We start from the raw sequence: 13,299 nt of genomic DNA, 5'->3' as shown, positions 1-13,299 counted from the left end.
TTTTTTGATTTTTGCTTGTAGTCGCGACCAGCTTAAATGCTAGTCGCGACTAGGTACGGAAATCGCAGATTTGACCTAATTTTGATTTTTCACTCAATTGGAGGCACACCACTCATCCCTATATAAGGAATACGAAATTGAAGGTCAGAACTAAGCAAAAGCAGACCTAATAGTGGAGGCAAGTGGAGAGGAAGCTATCTTGAAGACCCGGAGCGATACCACCTTCTAGTTTCTTTCTTTTACCCTTTTTATTCTTCTTTATGTTTGTTTTTATTTCTGAATTAATCATGGATGTTTTTAGAGTTATTATGAACTAAATTTCCCAATAAGGGAGGATGATGATTGTTGTTTAAGTTTATGCCTAGTTAATAAATAATTGCCATTCCTTCATCTTATGTGTGAATACTATCTTTATTTGTGTTTAATTCCATGTGCAAGCTTGATCACCTTTTACATGTTTAATGATCTCAATTCGAAATCTGAAAAGTGAGAATTGAGAATGCTAAAATTTGGATAGTCTAGGTTCTGATGTAAAACGAAAGTATTTACATAGCCTCAGTGACTAATAGATTATTGCTTAATGCTGATTTTATGTTGATTTAATTAAGAAGTTAATTAGAGAACATAAGATTTAGAACCTAAAAGATCTGAAAAGAGTTAGGTTAATTTATAATTTGTCATTCACATTGAGATAAGGATAGCAATTAGGTATTAACATAGGTAGCTTCTCAGCAGGATTCACCTCCCTAATCTCTCATCTTGATTAATCGTCGTCTATTTTCTCTTTAATTTTCTGAGTTATTTACTTTTAAATTGCAAACTTATTATTTTACCAAATAGAATCATAAGTATAGTTCAGTAGTACTTAATCCAATTCCTTGTGGTTCGACCTCACTTGCGTGAGATACTACTTGATACGTACACTTGCGTAATAAACAGAATTTTCGTAACACACTGCCACCAGTATTAGCTGAGACGCATAATGTGTTCCATATTTCTATGCTACGAAAATACGTGTCGGATCCATCACACGTGCTGAACTATGAAAGAATGGAGCTAAAGCAGGACTTGAGTTATGAAGTGCGACCAGTTCGCATTATAGAGAGAGGAACGAAGGAGTTAAGGTCCAAAAGTATTCCTCTAGTAAAAGTTCTGTGGAGCAACCGTTCAGAAAGGGAGGCAACGTGGGAAATGGAGGGAGACATGAAAGAGCAATACCCCAAACTTTTTGGTAAGTCTAATTTCGAGGACGAAATTTCCTTTAAGGACGGTAGAATGTAATATCCAATACAAGTATATTATTTTTGGTATATTATTGTGTGTTTTGATATGTTATTGTTGCATTAAATAAAATATGAATATTATTGGTATTTGCTAAGTACAATTATATAGTTAATTAGATTAAGTATTAATTAATATTAATTATATTAGAGAATAAGTTATTAGTAAATAGTAGTATGATTAAGTGATAAGATTTGTTATACATGTAATAAGAATATAGATAAAATTAGTATACTATTTTATACGTATAGGTTTATTAAATAAATAAGACTAGTGGTATTTATAATAGGAATATATATATATTTTGTATAAGCTTGATAATTAAATATATATATATTTGTAAAGGCCATAGTAATAGATGAATAGAGAGAGGGACACGTGAGAGTGAGAGAAGAATAGGGAAGTTAGTTTAGGATATTTGACTTAGTTGAATTTAAATTTAAATTATGAGGAATTTTATATTAGTAATTAATCAATATTTTATTCCTTAAAAAAGAAAAGGTATAGCTGAGTTTAAATTTTAAATTCCTAGATTTTATCTAATCAGTTGAATATATACGGTATGGTTTTACCATTCAATGAAACGATGAACACAAATTTCATTCTCTACTTCTTTCTCTCCACTTAGATAATTCCTAAATCTCTCATAGCCTCTATCACACCAAATTACAGCATAGCATAAATTGAAGCCTCTATCACAGTATTCGATTTCTAAGGTAAAAACTTTTACTGTCTCTTAATGTCGGGGTTGGATGTAGGTTTTTCGTAAGTATGTTTTATTTTCGTTTTCAGAGAAATAGGTTTTCATAAAACTACCATATCTCTCTCCTCGTATGTTCGTTTTCAGTGATCTAGGTACCTTTTTAAAGATAATTTTATGTTCTACATTTTTCATGAAGAAACTCTTCGCTAATTCTGAATATTTCGATGTCAAAAAATTCATGTTTTACACTGACTGTCGAATTACAGTTTTTTTAAATTTCTTTTCGATATTTCCTTAGTAAAAGTGTGATATCTCTCTCGATATCTATTATTTTCCAGCGATTCTTATACTGTTAGAAATATTATTCAATAATCCATATTTTCTTTGAAGAAACCTTTCCCTAATTCGGAGTCCTTATCAGTCAAAAGTTAGTATCTTTACTCGGTTATGGTATTTCGTTTTAAGTTTTATTTCAGAAAAAGTGTCTTCAGTAAAAATTCAATATCTCTCTCACTTTTGATTCATTTTAAAATATCTTTATCTCGTTTTAAATCTTAGAAAAATAGCTACATTTTTTATGAAGAAAGTATTGTCTAGATCAGGGTGTAACTATTTTTAAAACTTTTAGATTTAGGCTGTATTCAGAAATCGACATGATCAAGGATTTTAAATAAATTGTTCTGAGAAAACATGCATAACTCCTAGGTTATAGCTCCGATTTTGATGATCTTTATACCGTTAAAAAGGTCTTTCAATTAACTAAAAACTTTGTGAACAGTAGGACTTCTAATTCAAACGTTTTATAAGTCAAATTCTAGGCTAAAACTGTTGTACAGTAAGAGTAATAAATATATTGAGTTTATCGGTGGACTAAGGGTTTCGTTAAATGTTATAGGGCCTAGAAGGTATCGTAGGAGTTAATTACAGCGGAGTTGAGTTAAGGAAAAATAATTATACTTTATACTTGCTTTTTATATGGTTTGAGTACCTAGTATGACTGCTTGAATAAATTGTATTGAAACTATGGAATGTGATAGTTTCGATGAAATATTAGTGTTTTGTCGATGGATTGTATATGGCTGTTTAATCATGTTCCAGGTACTTGGAAGTGGTTGGAAACAACACATGTATGGTGATGTGGTAAGTGAGGCAGTGTACGTAAGGGTGCACTGGTTATTGGTACTGCGTTCTGGTTAAGAACGTAAGACACTCCAGATTTGTATGGAAGCTGGAGTGTGAGTGTGTGGTATTTCAGTATTTGTGTGGCTGCCTCTATTTATACTTATGATTAGTTTGTTGTATGTTTGATGTATATGTTTGTGCTATGATGTGTGAATGCTGGTACATAGTATTTTCTTTTTCCTTACTGGGCTTTGCAGCTCACCCCTTATTTACCCCCTATGTGCAGATAAGTAAGCATGTAAGCTTTCGGTGACAAGTTGAGTCTGGGCAGCATGGGGTGTATCTCGTGTGATCATGTAACTGCGTGTGGTCTTGGCCATCTTCCGCTGAAAGTTTTTTTTTTTAATTTATTAAACTTATCGAGGATGTTGTCGTTTAAATTTTCTATTACTTCTCCCTAAGTGGTAATACTTTATTTTCAACTGGGTACCCATGTTTTGAAAAGTGTTATTTTTTTTAATAAAGGCAACATTAGTATCTTAACGCCAGTTTATTTATGGCATCTTATTTTACGTAAGTAAGGGCTTTACACTCACACAGGCACACATATTTGGATGGATCCTATCATGTTACTAGGTCATACACAGATGAAAGAAGAATGTAAAAATATACCTGTTACAAATTATTCACTTGATCTATCATCAATTGAACCATGGGTTAAAATCAGATCATTGGATCTGTCAACAAGTTAACCCTGGCAATTTAGATCAAGCAATAATAGGTTTTAGAAAACTTACGAACAATCTAAAACACATACTCCTGCAACAAGTCAGATTGGGATAGTTGGAAGTAGGATTTATTTAATTTTGAACATTAAACTTTATTTCGAAATTTAATAAAAAAATCGGTTTTAAAGAATAAATGAAATAAAATAATATTTAAAATTAAACCTACAATTTTGAAAATTAGGTTTTGAGTAACCTAAATATCATTTCAAAATAAATTTTCTAACTTTCCTTTTAAATTTCATGTTATTTAATAAATTAAATATTCAATAAAATAGAAAATGGTAAATACATACCATTTTTCTGATTTTATAATCTAATTTAAGTATAAATAACAAAATTTAAAAGTCAACAAAAATATCTTATTTCCTCTTTTAAAATACCATGATTATAGTAATCTTATTCTAAATAAGGTCAATTTACCAAAAAAAAATATTTTTACAAAAAATTAATTTCTGACCTTTTATTCAAAAAAAGATAAAATAATCAAAATTTAAAAGAAACAAGAAAAGAGGTAAGCAATATTTGATTTTATCCTTTTTTCAAATTCAAATTACACTAATATCTAAAATTAATTTTAAAATAAAATTAATTTATTTCTGATAATTAGATTTGAAAATTGAAAAACAAAAATCAAATTACAAAAAATCAGAAGTCAATTCCATGAAATAGCATGAAAAATCAAAGAAAATGAAGAAAAATTGCACACTGTACGGATGGTATGCGTTGCATACCACCCGCGCGCGCCAAGGAGGTGATCTGCCGAGTTTCCTTGGCGCTGGGAGGCTGCAAGCAGCCCTTCCGCGTGCGTGGGTAGGGTGATCACCACCCCGATTTTTCCCGATTTTAAAAAATTCATAACTAATTCAAATAAAATCGAAATCGAGTTCTGTAAAAAAGTAAATTGCTTAGAATTTTCCAAACTATCCAATAAAAATAATTTCAGATACAGATAATCAATTATTTTTCCCAGAATTCACAAACATCAATCAAACATCAATATGACACATCATGAAACCATCCAAATGACAAACAAATCGTTTTAAGTCCAAATTTCTTGCAAGAAAATCAATTACCATGGCTCTGATACCAGTTGTTGGAATTATATTTTACCAGGAACTTAGATCTACTCACAAGTATGTTGATTTAACAACCTAAACATGAACTTCTAAAACGATGAACTAAACACATAAAAGTTAAGAATAACTTACAGTGATGGCAGCGGAATTAAGTGTCTCCTTCCACTCAGATCTCTAACCCTTGATTCCTGTCTGTAGCAGAGTATAATCAAGATCTGAGCCCGAATGTCCTTCAGTTGGATGTGATCCTTCACAGTCTTCCAAACTATGATTGAGGTATTGAGTGATGTGTGTGGGCACTTCTCTCTCACAAGGATTTTCGAAATTCTCTCTTCTTTTCTCTCTTGTTTTCGTGTATAGTGATTGCACACCAAGACCTTGCAAGAGTGAAGAGAGGGGCGGCTATATATAGGAAAAGGGAAGAGCACAACTTTCCAAATAAGCAGTTTCCTCTTTTACTGTGTAATTGAATAACTGCCTTATTGAGTGTGATCCACCACTTTCCTATTTTTGCTAGGCTTTTTTTAGCAATTACATGGCAATTAAAATAAAAATAATAATTGGAAAACAAGCAAACATGTGGCCGGCCATGGTGTGTTTATGGGCCTCACATGGATTTTGCAGTTTCCTCAATTTTATTTCTATTTCTCCAAAAATACCATTTTTCCAATTCTAATCATTTAAATGCCAAAACTAATTATTTAATAACTAAAATAGATTATTAAATAATATTGTCATTTAAAATAATTATTAATTAGACATGCAAAGTCTCTCAATTAATAATTAAACCTAGAAACCCTTTTATTTACAATTTCATCCTTAAACTGTGAGAATTCACAAATTAGACATAGTCCAACTTTTAGAATTATAATTGATTAATCATAAATCAATTATAGAGTCTTACAAACAGTATAGTCTCAACTAGAATGGGGACCATGGATCTATATGCTGAGCTTCCAATAAGTTGAACCGATTTACCAAGTAAATCCCTAACTTATTAATTCCTTGTTGAATCCACTCTTAGAATTTGGATTTGCACTCTCAGACTTATATAGAGCATATTATATGTTTCACGATATCAATATGCTATCTCATTTAACCATTGTTATAATCTTAATGTGATTAAAAGATCCTCTATAGAGATGATTTACATCGAGATGGGACCAATTTACCGTTTACACCCCTCAATGTATTTTGCCCCTTTGAACACTTAGTTACCTGTAAATGATGTTTTAGTGATCTAATATATAGTCACTGAAACAAGAGCTCATCCATTTACTTCTATTTAACTAAGCTCGAAGGGAATCATCACTTTACTTCTATACACCAGTAGAAGCTATAGATTTCTATATTTATGTTCAGCACTCCCACTCAGTTATGCTATCATGTTCCCAAAATATACGTATCACCCTGACACAAAAGTAGGCTTAACTAATAAATCAAAGAACATGAATAGCACTCCTGAGATTGAGCCTAAGCATATCAGGATTTAGATTCTCTTATCTAAGATCAACTTCTGATATTGACTTGGAAAGATACAATGGTAAGTTTATAATATCTTATCTAAGTTCAATATCGGTCTAGTCCAATGTATACTCCATACATTCGAAACTAGTATACTTTACCAATATCCTGGAAAGAACATAACACATACTCCAAGTGTAAGTATACTTCATCGCTGATTATCACATCAGTGTAAATCCAAAATACTGATGAACAGGGATCAAATCTTTTGAATCATATAATCACAATCACATTCCACTGTATTGACAATACTGTAATTGTGAATAACTATATGTTCTGGATTTAACTGATTTTGTGCATATATCAAGTATATATATTAAACCATAAATATGTAACATACATGTAATCATAAATCACTTCAAAATTCTAAATTGATAACTAATCAGATTGTAATGGGTTTTATTTAGGGCACAAAATCCAACATCATGTTACTAGGTCATACAGAGATGAAAGAAGAATGTAAAAATTACCTGTTACAAATTATTTACTTGATCTATCATTAATTGAACCATGGGTTAAATCAGATCATTGGATCTGTCAACAAGTTAACCATGGCAATTTAGATCAAGCAATAATAGGTTTTAGAGAACTTACAAACAATCTAAAACACATACTTCTGCAACAAGTTAGATTTGGATAGTTGGATGTAGGATTTATTTAATTTTTAAATATATATTTCGAGAGAAAAAAAATTTCGGTTTAAAAAAAAAAATATTTGAAAATTAAACCTACAATTTTGAAAAATTAGGTTTTAAGTAACCTAAATATCCTTTCAAAATAAATTGCTAACTTTCCTTTTAAATTTCATGTTATTTAATAAATTAAATAATAAAATAAAAAATGGTAAATACATACCTTTTTGTTATTTTACAATTTAATTTAAGTAAGAATAACAAAATTTAAAAGTTAACAAAAATATCTTATTTCCTCTTTTAACATATCATGATTATTTTGATCTTATTTTAAATAAGTATAGTTACCAAAAAAATTAATATCTGACCTTAAAAAACAAAAAATAATCAAATTTTAAAGGAAATAAGAAAAGAGGTAAGCAAAATTTGATTTTAACCTATTTTCAAATTCAAATTACACTAATATCTAAAATTAATTTTGAAAAATCAAATTAATTTATTTCTGATAATTAGATTTGAAATTTGAAAAACAAAAATCAACATACAAAACTACACAAAATTGGAAGTTAATTCCATGAAATAGCATGAAAATCGAAAAAATTGAAAAATTTGATGAACAGTACGGATGGTATGCAAAGCATACCCATTCGCGCGCGTCCCTTGGATGCTGGCCGAGATCTCACGGCGCAAGGAGGCTGCATGCAGCCATTCCGCGCGCGTGGGAAGGTGTTCATCATCCCGATTTTTCCAATTTTCAAAAATTCATAACTAATTCAAATTAAATCAAAATCGAGTTCTGTAAAAAAGTAAATTGCTTAGAATTTTCCAAAATATCCAATAAAAATAATTAGAGAGACAGAAAAGTAACTATTTTTCCCAGAATTCACAAACAACAATCAAACATCAATATGACACACAAAGCAACATGATACCATCCAAAACACAAACAAATCGTTTTAAGTCCAAATTTCTTGCAAGAAAATCAATTACCATGGCTCAGGTGCCAGTTGTTGGAAGTTATTTTACCAGGAACTTAGATCTACTCACAAGTATGTTGATTTAACAACCTAAATATGAACTTCTAAAACGATGGAAAATTAAACACATAAAAGTATCAGAAATCTTACATTGGGTGCAGCGGAATATATGTCTCCTCCCACTCAGATCTCTAACCCTTGATTCCTTTCTGTCACTGAGTATAATCAAGATCTGAGCCAGATAGTCCTTCTTTGTTGTTTCTGAATTCTACATAGCCTTCCTCACTATGATTGAGGTATTACTTGATGTGTGTGGTCACTACTCTATCACTCATAGATTTCGAAACAGAGAAGGTAGAGAGAGAGGGGGTGGTGGCTTGGAGAGAGTTTTTGTGTGAGAAAATTCTGTCAGAATGTTGTGTACAAAAACTGAAGCCTTTACCTTCTATTTATAGAAGACCACCTAGGGCTGTGGTTGAATTAATTGGCATTTAAAAATTGAAAAATCAATGTGAAAAGGTAAGTAAAGTGGCCGGCCTAGGCATTGTGGAAACAAGGCTTGCCACTTTTCCAACTTTCCTTTTCCTACATTACTAGTTTCCTGTTTTGTCAAAAACTGTCAATTCCTTTGTTCAACCACATAAATGTCAAATCTAATTATTTAATAATTAAAATTAATTATCAAATAATATATTGTCATTTATTTATTAATAATAAAACTAATTAAAGTTTCCTAATTAATAAATATGCCCTTCAAAATCTCTATTTACTTTTTGCCCTTAATAAGTGATAAATTCTCAAATAGACACAGTCTAACTTGAGAATTATAATTGATTAATTAAAATCAATTAAATGAGTCTTACAAGTAATATTGTCTCAACTAGTGGGGGGACCATGGGTCTATATATACGAGCTTCCAATAAGCGGATCAAAAATTTACTACTTAAATTCACTGACTTATTAATTCTTCGTTGAATCCACACATAGAACTTAGAATTGCACTCTCATTATATAGAATGCTCTATATGTTCCACCATATAGACACATCATTAGTTATCCATTGTTATAACCCTAATTTGATCAATGATCCTCTATATGGATGATTTACATTATAAAGGGACTAAATTACCGTAACACCCTACAATGTATTTTATCCTTAAAACACTTAACCATGTATAAATAATATTTCAGCTAAGTGAAATGAGTACTCCACCATTTATCTCGTTTGGTTAAGCTGGAAATAAATCATCCTTTGCTTACTATTCGCCAGATAGAAGCTATAGATTCCATATTTATGTTAGTGCTCCCACTCAATTGCACTACCGTGTTCCCAAAATGTACGTATCACCCTGACCCAAAAGTAGGCTTAACTAACAAATCAAAGAACAGGAATAATACTCTTGGGATTGAGCCTAACCATATCAGGATTTAGAACATGTGATCTAGGATCAACTTAGTGATATTGAATTGAATAGATATTACGGTAAGTTTTATAAATCTATTTCAAAGTTCAATATCGGTCCATTCAATGCATACTCTATGCATCCAACCTGAGCTTTACTTTAACCAATGTTCTGGAAAGAACATATCATTTCTCCAAATGCAAGTAAACTCTGTTGTAGATTGTCATATCAGTAAAACCCAGTGTTCTGATAAATCTAGGAATCATTTATTCACATAGTCATGTTTACTTTCCACTGTGTTGACAATACAATAAACATGATCAAGTATGTGAAAGGGGTTTGGATGAATTTATAAATCAAATAGACAAACAATTGATAAAGTGAACCAAAACATACACAAATGAATGAAAAATACTTCTGTTTCTTTATTGATATTGAATAATCTGGATTACATTGAAAAAGAGTTCTATTTAGGGCATAAAACCCAACAGACATTACTGTAATTGTGAATAACTATATGTTTTGGACTTAACAGATTTTGTATATATATATATTAAACCATAAACATGAAAACAACATGTAAACATAAATAACTTCCAATCTTTTATTGATAACAAACCAGATTAGATTGTAATGGGTTTTATTTAGGGCATAAAATCCCAACATTTATATGTTAGTTTTGTTATAATATTTTTTTTTTAAGAATTTATAGTGTGTATTTTTAATGTGTATAAATAATTGGAGAAAGATTTTTCGGCATATATGAATAATTAAATATTTTTTAATCAACTAAAAAATTAAAAAATGAGAAAAGCAAGGAGAGATTAGATAGAAGCATTTAGAGTAATTTGAGAGTGTCATGTCACCGTCTCATACCTCTCTTTTATGTATATATATTGATTTATCTTAATTGTTTGTTTTGACGATATTTATTTCTTAACAATTTTTGTGTTACAATGTTTTATTGTGATTGATTGTAGTAAATTATGCTTTTATTAATTAGCCATTTATTTTTGTTTTGGTAGTTTTATTAGTTTTAAGAGATTTTTATTCTTAATAAATAATTATTTGGTATGTTTTATTTGTATTGTTTCAAAATTTAGATTTATTAGGAAAGTTTTGTAATTTTATTTTAATTTTTTTATTAATTGATAGATTATATTTAATTTTATGTAATTAATTATAGTCTCCTTGTAAGAAATTTATCTTTTATTTTCCTTTATATATATATATTCTTTTATTAGGTAGCAATTTATTAATTATCAGAATATTATCAAAATTATATTAATTATCAATCAAATTTTTATTAAGTTTATTTTAGTTTATTAATTTAGGTATCTTAGTGGTTTTTACTATTTCTTTCTATTTTAAGATAAGATCTCTACTATTTTTAGATATAGTGTGTCACTTTTGGGTTAGTTGGTGCTATATTTTTTGGTAAGATTGTGCCATTTTGTTTGGCTTTTTGTACCATATTTTTTTGGCTAGTTTGCAGTATGTTGTTGGCTCGTTTTGCTCATGGATACAACCTCAAAGAGTGCTACTATCAATTTTCACAGATTTAAATCTTGTTTTAATTTATATTTTAACAATTTTGGAGGAATTTTTCTATTATTTATATCATCGTTTTTTATCTTTTGTTGTTAGTTAATTGAGTTTTGTTACTTTTTTGGCAAAATAGTTAATTTTAGTTGGATTTTGATTTGCTAAGTTTGATTAATCTATCAAATCTTATGTATGGTGCAGGTTAATTGACTAATATATTTCTGTCTTTGAAGACTTAGCTCTACAATGGTGACATGTTGAGTGAAAAAAAGCTTAAAAGATAAGTTTTTCTTATTAAAATAATAATTGAGTTTTTTTTCCTTAATTTAAAAATTTATAATATTATCGTTGTATAGTGTGCTAATCCAATGTCTATATCTATTTTGTAGGTAGTTTTCGTCCAATTGGTTGTTTTTTTTTCACATGCCTCTTGAAGGTGGTCTCGAGTTGTTTTGTCTAAATTTTCGAAATAACCTGGTCTTATAAAAGTCGCTTTCGTCCAATTGGAAGTTTCTCTGCATCGACGATTGTCATAGTGTGATTCTGATCACTCTTTTAGAAAAAATTGCATGGCAAAGAACATAACAAAATAAACTAGTAAATTTGTTTCATAACTTCAAACTACAAAAGGTTTCACGATTACCAAACAAAAATTCCAAAAACAATTCTTGTTGACCAAATAGAAAAAGAAAAGGACTTACACGACTTGCTTATTATGCTTGTCGGCTTTCCAGTAAGCGTAAGCCATGGTGAACTAATAAAGATCCGTAAGAAAAGGTGTAACCTTAACCATTGGATTGGTCGCATTAGTGCTTAGGGCTTTTCTCTCTTTCTTTCTTCAACTTGAATTTCTTCACTCAAATCAAACTATGACCTTTCTCCACTCATACATACATATACATCTATTTATACCTATACCACTTTCATGGACTCTAGCTCCTACGAATGCTATCGTGCGCCTCACCAGAAATTTAAAATATCTATTTAATAATATTAAAATTAATATTAATATGGTTTAAATGAAGAAAGAGATGAAGAAAATTATGGAAGGTCTCACCAGGAATGTTTTTTTTTTTGAATAATGATTAAACTTCATTAAACCAAATTATCCAAAACCAAGGATGCATTACAGAGGGTAGGAAGTCCCTACTAAAAGTACGATCAACCTCAGAAAGAGAAGATCGCGCCAAAACATGCGCAACCTTATTAGCAGACCATTTAACAAAATTAAAAGAAACAACATTAAAATCAGCAATTAAAGTCATACAATCATAAAGAATATAGCCATAAGGAGAAACCATATGTTTAGGCTTTTGCAAATCACTGATGACTTGTAAACAATCCGACTCAACTACAACGCTTGTCCATCCATTAGTTGTACTCCATGATAAAACTTCTTTGATACCAATGGCTTCGACGACATGAGGTTGCAAAGCTCCTCCCTTAGATAAGATTTTAGCTTGCAACACAATACAAGCAGCAAACCTTGCAACCAAACCCACGCCATATCGACCCTGACTAGTGAAAAGTGCACCATCAACATTAACTTTAATAGATGGGAATTTTGGTGCAGTCCAATGCCCAAGATTCATCACATTCGGGCCATTGATATAACCAGCAGTAACATCGTTCTTTTGAGCATTAAACAAGTCAACATAGTTTAATTTAGCCACTGTTACCACTTCACTAGCATCTAGCTATTTGGAGTTCCAAACTAGGTCATTTCTATGTTTCCAAATTGACCAACAGATCATAACAGCCTCAATAATCTCTACTGTGTTCCATGATTCCAACCCCACCTCAAACCAGCTGGAAAATATCATCACATCAGGTGCTACAGATGGAACTTGGACCCTGCTCCAACAATTTTGAGCAAAGTGACATCGAACCAGAACATGTAAAGCAATTTTAGGAGCTGTAAGGCAGAAGGGACAACTAGAATCAATAGGTATATGCTTTGTTGAAAGTTGAAATCTTGTTAGAAGATTGTTTGTGGATACTCTCCACAGAAAATTTAGAACTTTGGGGGGAAGTTTTAGTTGCCATAACTAGCGCCAAAAACTAGAGTTGGAAGGCTTTTTGAAGATGACCAAGATTTTGAGTAGTGAGCAAAGTTTCAAGGAGAGTTAGGAGGATGGAGGGTTTCGTTAAATGAGGAGTAAAATTGATAAATTAATTGAAAAAAAAAAATTGCAAGACTTTAAAAAAGAGGGTCAAAATAAAAAGGCTAATTAGCAATTTTTCCTCC

This window comes from Cannabis sativa, chromosome 6, assembly GCF_029168945.1.
Source record: "Cannabis sativa cultivar Pink pepper isolate KNU-18-1 chromosome 6, ASM2916894v1, whole genome shotgun sequence".
In the NCBI taxonomy this organism is placed as follows: Eukaryota; Viridiplantae; Streptophyta; class Magnoliopsida; order Rosales; family Cannabaceae; genus Cannabis; species Cannabis sativa.
This window is presented reverse-complemented; position numbering follows the sequence as displayed.